General features: G+C 42.6%; 1 pseudogene; it reads left to right on the plus strand.

The window, feature by feature from the left end:
* The first annotated feature begins 10897 nt into the window (after positions 1–10897).
* Positions 10898–13115, plus strand: LOC124512409 (disintegrin and metalloproteinase domain-containing protein 21-like; annotated as a pseudogene).
* Positions 13116–13825: the final 710 nt, after the last annotated feature.

Consider the following 13825-nt stretch of genomic DNA (forward strand, 5'->3'; position numbering starts at 1 on the left):
TGCTACACAAAGAAACGGGAGACTTCATGATTATGGATTTCATGCTATATTACAAAGCTGTACTTATCAAGACAGTAAGCTACAAGCACAAAAGAGACACATAGATCAAGAGAACAGAAGAGTAAACCCAGATATGGACTCACAAATGTATGGCCACCTCATCTTGGATGAAGTAGGAAAGACTATGGAATGGGAAAAAAGACAGCCTTGTCAACAAAGGGTGTTGGGAAAACTGGACCAGAACATGCAGAAGAATGAAACTGAACCACTTGCTTACTCCATACACAAAAATAAATCCAAATGGGTGAAAGACCTAAATGTGAGACAGGAGACCATCAAATCCTAGAGGAGAACACAGGCAGCAACCTCCTGGACATCGGACATAGCAACTTCTTACTAGACGTGTCTCGAGAGGCAAGGGAAACAACAGCAAACTTGAACTACTGGGACCTCATCAAAATGAAAACCTTCTGCACAGCTAAAGAAACAATCAACGAATCTAAAAGGCATTCTACAGAAATTAAAAAGGTATTTGCAAACCACATATCTGATAAAGGCTTACTATCCAAAATCTATAAAAAAAACTTCTCAAACTCAACACCCAAAAACAAAGAATCCAGTGGAGAAATGGGCAGAAGACATGAGGAGATACTTTTCCAAACAAAGCATTCAGATGGCTAACTGACACACGAACATATGCTCAACATCACTCATCATCAGGGAATTACAAATCAAAACTACAATGAGAGATGACTGCACACCTGTCAGAATGGCTACAATTAACAACCCAGGAAACAACAGATATTGATGAGGATGAGGAGAGAAGGGAACCCTTTTATACTCTTGGTGGGAATGCAAAGTGCCCGGACCATTCCAGAAAACAGTTTAAAAACTAAAAATCAAACAACCTTACACTCCAGCAATTGCTCTCCTAGGAATAGATTCAAAGCATACAAAACTTCTGATTTGAGGAAGTACATGCACCCCAATGTTTACAGCAGCATTAACTATGACAGCCAAACTGAGGAAAGAGACCAAAAGTCCACCATGTGATTAATCTGATATATGTATAGAATGGTATATTACTCAGTCATAAAAAAGAATGAAATCTTGCCATTTGCAAAGATGTTGATGCAGCTAGAGGGTATCACGCTAAGCAAAGTAAGTCAGTCAAAGATGACAAACACCATATGATTACCTCATATGGGGAATTTAAGAAACACAACAGATGATCTAGGGGAAGGGGAAAAAGAGCAAGAAATCATAAAAAAACTCTAAGGTTAGAGACCAAACTGAGGGTTGCTGGAGGGCAGGTGTGTGGGGGATGCAATAATGGGTGTTGGGGATTAAGGAGGCCACGTGTTGTGATGAGTACTGGGTGTTAATGTAAGTGATGAACCAATAAGTTCTACTACTGAAATTAATATTACACAATATGTTAACTAACAAATATTTTTTTTATTTTATATATGAAATTTATTGTCAAATTGGTTTCCATACAACACCCAGTGCTCATCCCAAAAGGTGCCCTCTTCAATACCCATCACCCACCCTCTCCTCCCTCCCACCCCCCATCAACCCTCAGTTTGTTCTCAGTTTTTAACAGTCTCTTATGCTTTGGCTCTCTCCCACTCTAACCTCTTTTTTTTTTTCCTTCCCCTCCCCCTTGGGTTCCTGTTAAGTTTCTCAGGATCCACATAAGAGTGAAACCATATGGTATCTGTCTTTCTCTGTATGGCTTATTTCACTTAGCATCACACTCTCCAGTTCCATCCACGTTGCTACAAAAGGCCATATTTCATTTTTTCTCATTGCCACGTAGTATTCCATTGTGTATATAAACCACAATTTCTTTTTCCATTCATCAGTTGATGGACATTTAGGCTCTTTCCATAATTTGGCTATTGTTGAGAGTGCTGCTATGAACATTGGGGTACAAGTGCCCCTATGCATCAGTACTCCTGTATCCCTTGGATAAATTCTAGCAGTGCTATTGCTGGGTCATAGGGTAGGTCTATTTTTTTTTAATATGAAATTTATTGACAAATTGGTTTCCATACAACACCCAGTGCTCATCCCAAAAGGTGCCCTCCTCAATACCCATCACCCACCCGCCCCTCCCTCCCACCCCCCATCAACCCTCAGTTTGTTCTCAGTTTTTAACAGTCTCTTATGCTTTGGCTCTCTCCCACTCTAACGTCCTTTTTTTTTTTTTTTCCTTCCCCTCCCCCATGGGTTCCTGTTAAATTTCTCAGGATCCACATAAGAGTGAAACCATATGGTATCTGTCTTTCTCTGTATGGCTTATTTCACTTAGCATCACACTCTCCAGTTCCATCCACGTTGCTATAAAGGGCCATATTTTATTCTTTCTCATTGCCACGTAGTACTCCATTGTGTATATAAACCACAATTTCTTTACCCATTCATCAGCTGATGGACATTTAGGCTCTTTCCATAATTTGGCTATTGTTGAGAGTGCTGCTATGAACATTGGGGTACAAGTGCCCCTATGCATCAGTAGTCCTGTATCCCTTGGGTAAATTCCTAGCAGTGCTATTGCTGGGTCATAGGGTAGGTCTATTTTTAATTTTCTGAGGAACCTCCACACTGCTTTCCAGAGCGGCTGCACCAATTTGCATTCCCACCAACAGTGCAAGAGGGTTCCCGTTTCTCCACATCCTCTCCAGCATCTATAGTCTCCTGATTTGTTCATTTTGGCCACTCTGACTGGCGTGAGGTGATACCTGAGTGTGGTTTTGATTTGTATTTCCCTGATAAGGACCGACGCTGAACATCTTTTCATGTGCCTGTTGGCCATTTGGATGTCTTCTTTAGAGAAGTGTCTATTCATGTTTTCTGCCCATTTCTTCACCATCAAAACCTTAGAGGAGAAAGCAGGAAAAGACCTCTCTGACCTCGGCCGTAGCAATCTCTTACTCGACACATCCCCAAAGGCAAGGGAATTAAAAGCAAAAGTGAATTACTGGGACCTTATGAAGATAAAAAGCTTCTGCACAACTAACAAATATTTAAACACAAACTTAAAAAATTTAAAAAGTGGAAAAAAGGAAGGGAGAATTGTTGTCACAAATTGTCATGAACATGGAATCTGAGGTAGTGAGTCTAACGTCTTGCATTTACTCATTATATCCCTGACTGATGGTGGACATAAATTAACATACTCATAAATTTTCACAGCAGTGCCAGGTGGGCTGAATTCAAACCACAGCTGCCCTTCCCAACTCCACTGTCCCCACACATCATGGGCAGCTTGTCCAGACACCTGCACAAGAACCCAGGTTGCGCCTCAGCAGGGACCCACATCTGCAGAACTGGAAAGTGTGGACAGTTGACGCTTCCTGAGAAGCTCTGGGGTTCCTTCCCCGACTTGCTGTCTCAGCTCCCTTGTCTTCCTTTCCTGTCTCTTGAAGAGAACCATGTCCCCTGTTAGTGGTTCATGAAAGTGAGGGGCTAGATGTTCTATAAACATTCAATATGACAGATAACATACAAGGGGACAAAAAAAAAAACCCATATGATGCAGCCTGTCTCGCGGCTCCTATCACCCAATGTGGTAGAGTACAAATACACCTAAGTATTCATTTGGTCAAAAACTACACAGCACGTTGGAAAAGTATTAAGAGATGAGAAGCCTGGAAGAATTCCACAAATGCAGATATGAGCTCCCCTTGGAAGGAAGAAGAAAAATTACAGTCCCAAACACGCAAGAGTAAAATAATTTTAGGAAATGATACAAGAGTTTCAATAAGTTCTATTCATGAAGTGTCTAAATTTGGCAATGCAAAAAAATGGATTTGGAGGGTTTCTATAGAATTGCGAAGGAAAAATTGTGTCAAGAACTCAGTTGTGTGCAGAGCTCAACGGCTCCTGAGACATATAGAAAGCCCACCACCTGAAAAGGTAAACGTGTTTTTGGACCCCAGGAGCATATCTATCAAATCTGATGAGCAGTCTGGCCAAAGAGACACAGAATGGCAACTCTTGTGAAATTTGAACTTCAATTCATATATTTCCACATAATTTCCACATATTAGGAAAAACCATGCCACGAAAATGATTTGCTAGAGTCTATAAATTTAAAAACAAACGACAAAACTCTAAGTCACCAGAGACCAAATAGGGAACAAGTCAACATTGAGAGAAACCAGAAAAAAACAAGACTTTTAGTTACATTGTTAGTCAAGAAATCAGTGGGGTGCCTGGCTGGTTCAGTCTAGGTTAAGTGTCTCACTTCAGCTCAGGTCTCGATGTCACGATTTGGGGGTTTGAGCCCCGTTGTCAGGCCCTATGCTGACAGCTCAGAACCTCGAGCCTGCTTCAGATTCTGAGTCTCCCTCTCTCTCTGCTTTTCCCCGCTCACGTTCTATCTCTATCAAGAATAAACAGTTTAAAAAAATATTAGTCACAAGCAATCAATCATCAAGAAAATGAAAACTATAGCTAAGAACACAACACCCATAAAAAGAAATGGTATCAATAGACTTTGTGAAAATCAAATACGCTTATCTGCCCACGTGAATATCAATAGTAAGATACGTTACAGAGTAAGAGACAACATTCACAAATTGCATAACCACCAAGGGACCTGCGTCTTGAATATGCTAAGAATCCTCAACAGTAAATAGGAAGAAAGGAAACAAACCTCCATAAAACAAGCACAGCCTTGTGTAAGTAGACATCCTATCCTTGAGGTTATAGACACATTAGTTACGGACTGGAGAAGACTCTTCACACCATCGACTGTCAGGGAAATTCAAATCAAGAACGCAATAGATGCCCTATACACACATCCCAATGGCTCCGGAATGAAAACAACACTGACAGCAACATCCAGGTGAGCATCCAGCATACGTGGGGCCTCAAACAAAGCAGGAAGGATTGACACACAAACACCAGCTCTGGAAAACCGTTGGCTGTTGCTTATGAAATTATACATGGATGACATAAAAAGGAACCTGGAAATACCACTCCCGAGTATTTGTCCCTGAAGAATGAAATCCCATGCTCAGAAAATAAATGGTGTGTAAATATTTATAGCATCTCTCTTAGTGTTAAAAGGTCAGAATAAGGCAAAAGTCTTTCTAAATATAAAGGAATAAACCAACTACGAAACTTCCATCAATGGGATGCTTTGCCAGAGAAATGTGACACTACTGATGCACACCTGAAACCAGGTGAAACTCAAAAACATGATGTGGAGGGAAGGGCAGTACTCCCATACTTACAGAGGTGGTGTGACCTGGGACATTCACACAGCCAGTCCATGGTGACACTGGTTTGGTTGGGCCTTCCTTATCTCTTTCTTTCCCAAACCTCATGATGAGATACTCTGCTTCATTGGAGAGCACTCCTATGTTCAACCACCCTCTGATGTATGGAGTCTCCACAGACTGAACCCTACAACCTCGGACTCCTCTGAATGGAGAGTTGTTGAGACCATAGTTCGATATGTGTTCTGACAGGAGCCGTTCCCTCCACTGTCCCTGGCTCTGGCTCTCTCCTGCAGGTGAGGGGGAGTAGGTTAGGAATCCTCCACTGAAACCGTCTGTCTCCTGCACCTGACTCTCCCACAACATGAGGCCCAGACCTTCTTCCTCACACTTAGCTGGAAATGAAGTCAGTTCTATAGGAACAGACTTGCTCCTTGATTTAGAGGATTGCTCCATCTCACCCTTACCCTGGGCAATACTCTGGGCAAAGGTCTGCAGCTGCAGGGGGTGTCGGGGACAAACAGGATTCCATACAGTTTGGAAACTGAGGGCTCTGTTCGGGTGGCTGGCAGCTTCACTGCCTTGTGGCTTGCTTGTCCTGGTGGCATGAGACTCCTGCCATACAAGTCAGGTCTGGGGTGATCAGGTTCCCAGCATCCCTAGTGGACTGTGCCCAGGGCAGAGCTTCCTTCCTGGGAGTGGGGCTGTACACAATGAGTGAGTCGCACATCTCAGTGGCACCTGCTGGGGCTTGGCCTCAACAGCAAACAGCTTAGGGTCACTGACATCCTGTCCCTCTGGGAAAGAGTCCTCTGAACAGTAGCTGGTCACCGGGAACCCTGTGTATTGGTTACAACAGTCTGGAGGGGAGGTTGCAGCCAAGCTCAGTGGCACATGCCTATAGTCCCAGTTACTTGCACTGGAGTTTCTACTTGCTGATCTGGGGTGGGAAAGGAAAAGAACATACCTTGTTCAAATATTCTAGGTATTTTTTCTGGTAGTATATTTTCTGCAATAAATGCTTCTTCATGGGATGTATGCCAACATGGCCATTTGCAGGCACTATAAATACATTATTTGAGTTTTTCTTCAAATTCCAGTTAGTTAACATGCAATGTAATATTACTTTCAGGTGTAAAGTATAGTGATTCAACACTGCAATACAGCACCCAGTGTTCATTATGAGCACTCCCTTTAATCCCCATCAACTACCTCCCCATCCCTCCACCCACCCTCCCCAGGGTAACCATCAGTTTTTCCCCTAGAGTTAAGTATCTGTTTCGTGGTGCTTACGTGGTTCCATGGGTTAGGCCCATGACTCTTGATCTGGGCTCTTGTCTTGATCTCATCGTTCCTGAGATCGAGCCCCACTTTGGTTTCTGCACTGACAGCACGACGTTTCCTTGGGATTCTCTTCCCATCTGCCTCTGCCCCACCTCCCATTCTCTCTCTAAATAAATAAGTGAACATTGAAAAAATCACCTATTTCTTGGTTTGCCTCTTCTCTCTTATTTGTCCCTTTGCCCATTTGTTGTTTCTTAAATTCTACATATGGATGAAATCGTATATTTGTCTTTCTCTGACTTATTTCAGTAAATATAATACTCTCTAGGCCCATCCCTGTCCTTACAAATGGCTAATGTCGTTCATTTTATGGCTGAGAAATATTCCAGTGTGCGTGGATGGGGTTATGTAGATATACCACATATTCTATCCCATTCATCAATCAATGCATACTTGGGCTAGGTTGTTTCCATAGCTGGGCTGCTTGTGACATAGCTGCTACAAACATAGAGGTACAATTCCCTTAAATTAGTATTTTTGTATCTTTTGGGTAAATACCCAGTAGTGCATTTGTTCTATCGTAACATAGTTATATTTTTAGCTTTCTAAGGAACCTCCATGCTGTTTTCCATAGGGGCTGTGCCAGTGTGCATTCCCACCAGCACCTCGAAAAGGATCCTCTTTCTCTGCTACCTCACCAACACCTGTTGTTTCTTGTGCTGTTGAGTTCAGCCTTTCTGACCAGTGTGAGTTGATATTTCATTGTAGTTTGGATTTATATTTCCCTGATGAGGAGTGATGTTGACCATTTTCATGTGTTTATTGACAATCTGTAGGTCGCATTTGGAAAAATGCTTATTAATGTCTCCTGGCCATTTTTAATAGGATTATTCAGTTCTGGAGTTGAATTTTATACCATATATAAAAAACCTGAAAGACTCCACCAAAAAAAACCCCACTAGAACTGGTACAATAAACCTGTAAATTTGCAGCATACAAAATCAACATATAGAAATTTGTTACATTTCTATACACCAATAATGAAGCAGGAGAAAGAGAAATCAAGGAATCAGTCCCATTTAAAATTACACCAAAACCATAATATACTAGAAATAAACCTAAGTAAAGAGGTAAAAGATCTGTACTCTGAAAGGTCTGGGACATTTATGGAAGAAATTGAAGAAAACACAAAGAAATGGAAAAATATTCCATGCACATGGATTAAAAGAAAAATCATTGTTGAATGACAATACTATCCAAAGCAATCTAGACATTCAATGCAAATAATTCAATTTCCTGTCAAATAATACCAATATTTTTCACAGAGATAAAACAAATAACTCTAAAATTATCATGGAACCACAAAAGACCCCAAATAACCAAAGATCTTGAAAAAGAAAAAACCTGGAGGCATCACAATTCTGGGTATCAAGCTATATTATAATGCTGTAGTCATCAAGACAGGATGATACTGGCAAAAAACAGACACAAAGATTAATGGAAAAGATAAGAAAACCCTGAAATGGACACATCACTATATGATCAACTAATCTTTGACAGAGCAGGAAAGACTATCAAATGGAAAAAGTCCCTTCAACAACTGGTGTTGGGAAAACTGGACAGCATTGTGAACTTGTAATGAACCTGGACCACTTTCTTACAGTACACACAAAAATAAATACAAAATGAATGAAAGACCTAAATGTGAGACAGGAAACCATCAAAATCCTAGAGGAGAACACAGGCACCAACCTCTTTGACCTTGGCCAGAACAAGTTCTTACTAGACATGTCTCCAGAGGCTTGGGAAACAATAGCAAAAATAAACTATTGGGATCTCATCAAGATAAAAAGCTTCTGCACAGCAAAGAACAAATCAACAAAACTGAAAGGCAACTGACAAAATGGGGGGAGATATTTGTAAATGACATCTCAGATAAAGGGTTAGTATCCAAAATCTATAAAGAACTTCCCAAACTCAACACTCAAAAAACAAATAATCCAGTGAAGAAATGGGCAGAAGACATGAATACATATTTTTCCAAAGAAGACATCCAGATGGCAAAAAGACATGAATAAAGATGCTCAACAACACTCTTCATCAGTGAAATATAAATCAAAACCACAATGAGATACCAACTCACACCTGTCACAATGACGAAAATTAACAATTCAGAAAACAAGAAATGTCAGCAAGGATGCAGAGAAAGCGAAACCCTTTCGCACTGTTGATGGTAATGCAAACTGGCGCAGCCACTCTGGAAAACAGTGTGGAGATTCCTCAAAAAATTAAAAACGGAACTATCCTGTGATCAAGCAATTGCATTTATCCAAGGATACCAAAATGCTGATTCGAAGGGGCACATGCATCCCAATCTTTATGGCAGCCTTATCAACAAAAAACAAATTGTGGAACAGCCCAAATATTCATCAACACATGCATAAAGAAGAGGTGGTAAATATATACAATGGACTATTACTTAGCCATCAAAAAGAATGACATCTTGCCAATTACAATAATGTGGATGGAACTACAGTGTATTATGCTAAGTGGAACAAGTCAGTCAGAAAAAGTCAAATATCCTATGATTTCACACATTAGTGGAATAGAAGAAACACAACATATGGAAAGGAAAAATAAAATAAATCAAAACAGAGAGGGAGGAAACCAGAAGACACTCTTAAATACGGAGAACAAACTGAGGGGAAGTGGGGGAGGTGGGCTAAATGGCATGTGGCCATTAAGGAGGGCACTGGGTGAAATGAGAACTGGGTGTTATATGTATGCGATGGTTCTCTAAATTCTACCCCTAAAATCAGTACTACACCGTATGTTAACACTCTTGAATTTACATTAATATAATACAAGAAAATTATATATAGAGAGAGACTACCTCAAAATACCAAGCTTCTGCACAGTGAAGGAAACAATCAACAAAACAAAAAAACAACCTATGGAATGGAAGAAGATATCTGTAAATGACATATCCTCAGGGTTAGTTTCCAAAACATATAAGTTTTTTTAAATTGTTTTCAAATTATCAGTAGAGAGTGTGTCCATGCAGTTCAGCACACTGTTGTGTGAGAAGCACAACTCGTGTCTTCCACTTTTATATTGTGGTAAGATCTCACTGAACATGAGACCCACACTCTTCACAAAATTTTAACCATAGATTACAGTATTGTTAATTACAGGGGTAATGTTGTGGAGACCCCTCTAGAACTTAATCATCTTGCATAACACAAAATCATAGCCCTTGAGATCTACTCCTCATTGACCCTCCCTGCCAGGCCCTGGAAACTGCCATTTCACTCTCCATTTCATTGTTATCAAAACCCAAATTCAGCTGCCTGTTGCTGGAAAGGTCAATGTTCAAAATTTTAGTTTTGGTGGGAAAGGAATTTGAGCTATATTCAGAAGGCCAGCCACTGGGGAAAAGGCAAACTCTTATCCAAATGCCAACTCTGAGGTTTCTCCCTGACCCAGGGCGTTTTAAAGCAGTAGAGGGAACTTAATCAAGCAAGGGAGTGCCACGGTCAATACCATCTTTTGATCATGGGCAGACTCCATGGTACAAGCTGCCAAAGTAACCTCAACTTCCCTGCATCTCCAGCTGAAGAGGGAAACAAACTACATGGGAGGAGACTGCCAGAGGCCAGGAAACAACCACCATAAGGGATTAGAGGAGAAAACCCCTGGGGCTCACACACGGTCAGCGGTACTTTCTGTTCTCCCCAGCTGGCATAAGAAAATACTAAAATACAAACTTGTAGTTCACCAATCATCACTCAGAATACTGAGAAATGTTTTCCTCAGTAAACTCAGAGGTAGCTTCAAAGCAAACCAAAAGGATCAAACGGCTTCCAAACAAATAGCCAAGGAGAGTAAGACACATAAAACTACAAAGCGATTTTTTGCATCACCATAAAGGTAAAATTGACAATGTTTACCTCCACATCACAAGGAAGCAAAAGCAGTGGTCTCTGTAATGAGGAAAAGGAGTCATCCAAAGAAAGTGACCCAGCAGTACCACAGGACATGGAATTGGTAGAGAAGTTCAGGGTGTTATAACTGCATAGCCCATATGCAAGTAGCGGGAGGAAAGATTGAAGGTGTTGACTAGAGCCATGCCTCTGGGTCCAAATCCCTACCCATGTCCATGTGACCACTCTTGACCATGGCCCACCTGCCCCTCCCACATCCACTCCAGCTGAACTGATGTGCAGGGTCACCCAATGCCACACCCTGGGAATTTTGCCTAACCTCACAGGTGGCCCCCAGGTGCAGGGTGCTGGCCACCTGGCACAGCCCTCTGTTCTGTCTGATGGTCTAGACCTGCCTTGGCTGAGGATCCTCCATTTATCCATTCTCACTGGCAGATGTCCCTGAGCAGGGGCATGAGGCTGGCAGACGTCCAGGTCACCCTGAGGGCGCCCCTCTTGCTGTTTTCACTCTGGGCAGTGCTGGCTCCTGTGCAGGGTTCTCAAGGGCATCCCTCATGGTGCTACATCTCCTCTGAGGTGGTATTTCCCAAGAAGGAGCCGAACCACAGCAAGGGCATTCAGATGCCTGGCTGTCTGTCCTATAGCCTGCGTTTTGGGGCAAGAGACATGTTATGCACATGCGGCACAAGAAACTCTTTTGGTCCAGACTCTGCTGATGATGACTCAGGATGCTCAGGGAGCCTAGCAGGTGGACTACCCTTTCATGCCTCCAGACTGTTACTACCTCGGTGACCTGGAGGAGATTCCTCTTTCCATGGTCACAATTGACACAGGCTATGGCAGCCTTGAAGATATCATGAAGTTGGATTAACTTGCCTATGAAATGAGACCCCTCGGTGATTTCCAATGGTTTGAACACTTTGTTTCTCAGAGAGTCGCAGACATCTGTGCAATGGGACCACTTACAACCTAGGATACAAGGAGGACAGGCGACCCCCTGTTCCTCAAGGAAATGCCAGTGCAGCCCCAAGGATCTCTAGTAAGTTCTGTTCATCCCATCACGGAATTTTCAAAGGACTTGCTCTCAGTTTCAAAACAATGTATAGTGTGTTAACCACGTGGAAAAGAGTGCCCAATTCCTAATAAGGCTATTTAGCTTAATTGAGTCAATATTTCATGCTATTGATGTAAGTTATTGGTTTCATGGTCATTTATAGTGAGAGACATCAAGCTCACACGGGCAATTATGTGTTGCATCAGAGTCCTTTTTTCTCTTCAACAGTATGAGTCAAAGTATTTTCGATTTCTTAAAACACATTCACCCTTAATGTGATTTGAGATGGGCCCCATGAGGTTCATTGCACTCCAGTTGTATATTCTATATGCCATCCACCAATGGGTTATATGCCATCATTCTGAGTTATTTAGGCAGACATTATTTACTCTTGTCTGTCATAGCAACACATCAGATGGCAAGAAATTGTGGCTTGTGCATTGACACTGATGAATGTGCTTGCCAAAAAAGGTCCAGCTGCCTTAGGACCCAACTAACTGGTATAATGGAAGCTTTCAGTAACTGTTCCTATATTCATATGCAGCACATAATGAATTGTGGAACAGGCAAGTGCAGGTTCAACACTGAAATGGTGCATTTAAATAAAAGCCTGACCCACTATCATTATGGAAACTACATAGTGGATCCAGGAAAGCAGTGTGACTGCGGCTCATTCAACCAGTGCTACAGCAATCTAGGCTGTATGCGTGATTGTATCTGAACCCCTGGGGGCAAATGTAATACAGGCGGACGCTATACAGACTGCACCAACTCCGCTGCTTGGACACTCTGCAGAACAATCGAAGATATACTTGATTTTCCAGAGTCCTGCCATGGGGTGTCCTTGTCGGGCCCTGATGACTTCCATATGCAAGATGGAACCCCGTGCACTGAAGAGGGCTCCTGCTATCATGGGAACTGCACTGACCGCACTATTCACTGCCAAGAAATCTTTGCAAAAATTCTGGAAAGATGAAGATGTCTGCTAGACCATAAATCAAAAAAGCAGCCGACGTGAACACTGCAGAAGACCCCGGGGAATTCAACGCTGAACCTGTTCCCATACAGACTTGCCGTGTGGAAGGCTACAGTGTAGTAACGTCACCCATCTCCCTCAGCTGCAAGAGCATGTTGGATTCCATCTGTCTGTGATCCAGGGTTCTGATGTTTGGGGCTGGATTCACATCGTAGCACAGGAACAACCGAGATTGGTCATGTGAGAACTGGTACTTCCTGTGCTTCTGGAAAGTTCTGTCAGGATACCTACTCCAATGGCAGTGGGGCTCAGCTGAATTATGACTGTATCCCAGAGAAATGCAGTCACAGATGGATGTGCAACCATAACAGGAACTGCCACTGCCACATAGGCTGGGATCCTCCATGGTGCACGGACAGGCACTGGTGGGAGCACAGACTGTGGACCCCTCCAAGAAGAATTCAGTCAGTCAGGCAAAGTCATGAATCCATGGTATATCTCAGAGTGGTTTTGGTCACATTTATGCCCTAATACCTGCATTCATCCTTGTTGTTTCTGGAAATGTCAGAACTATAAACACAGAGAAAGTTAAGGAAGAGATTTTTGGAGAAGACAATCCATAATTTAGCCTCCAGACCCCTGAACAACTATACACAATGTATCTGGTGCATCTGTAAAAATACAGTATTGAGGCGGCACAGCTGACATCCACGTTTCCAAGGGTCTGCGGGAGACACAGGGGTCCTCAGGCACATCACAGCTCTGACACAAGGTCTCTCACGGGTCACCGACCAGCACTCTGAAATAAGACTTGAAAACTGCATGCTTGTGGCCTTTATGTAGTTTTTAAGCTTGTAAGAGCCCAAACTGAGCCTTAGTTTCTGGGAAGAGGACCTGAGTCACAGCTGTGTCATGAGAGGAAGTGTCTGGTTCCAGAATTAAGAGAAGTTGACACAAGCTCCTTTATTGGCAACTTCATGAGTTTTCTCCAAAACTACGTTGTTGTGGACTGAAAAGTTTCTCATTCTCCAGGTAATCTGTCTTCCCCCAGTCCCAGGTGGGCTCAGGGTAAAGGAGAGCTACCACCCACCCATACTGCCTGTCCACACGGGGGTGTCTGTGGGCTGTGAGGGAAGGGGACTGGCATTAGGTTCCACCTAGCTCAAGCTGTGCCTCTCTGGAGAGCAAATTTCCAAATGTGGGAGACTGAGACCATGAGGCTGAAAGGAGCACCCCATAAATCAATCAGAAAGGTAGGCACAAGTGCCTATGGATGACTCTGGCATCCAGAGGGAGCCCGATGAATGTGAATCCCTGCTCTCTTACTCTTGCC

This window comes from Lynx rufus, unplaced genomic scaffold (assembly GCF_022079265.1).
Source record: "Lynx rufus isolate CCGP_SWC_20201006 ecotype Redwood Valley unplaced genomic scaffold, mLynRuf1.p SCAF_17, whole genome shotgun sequence".
NCBI classification, from domain to species: domain Eukaryota; kingdom Metazoa; phylum Chordata; class Mammalia; order Carnivora; family Felidae; genus Lynx; species Lynx rufus.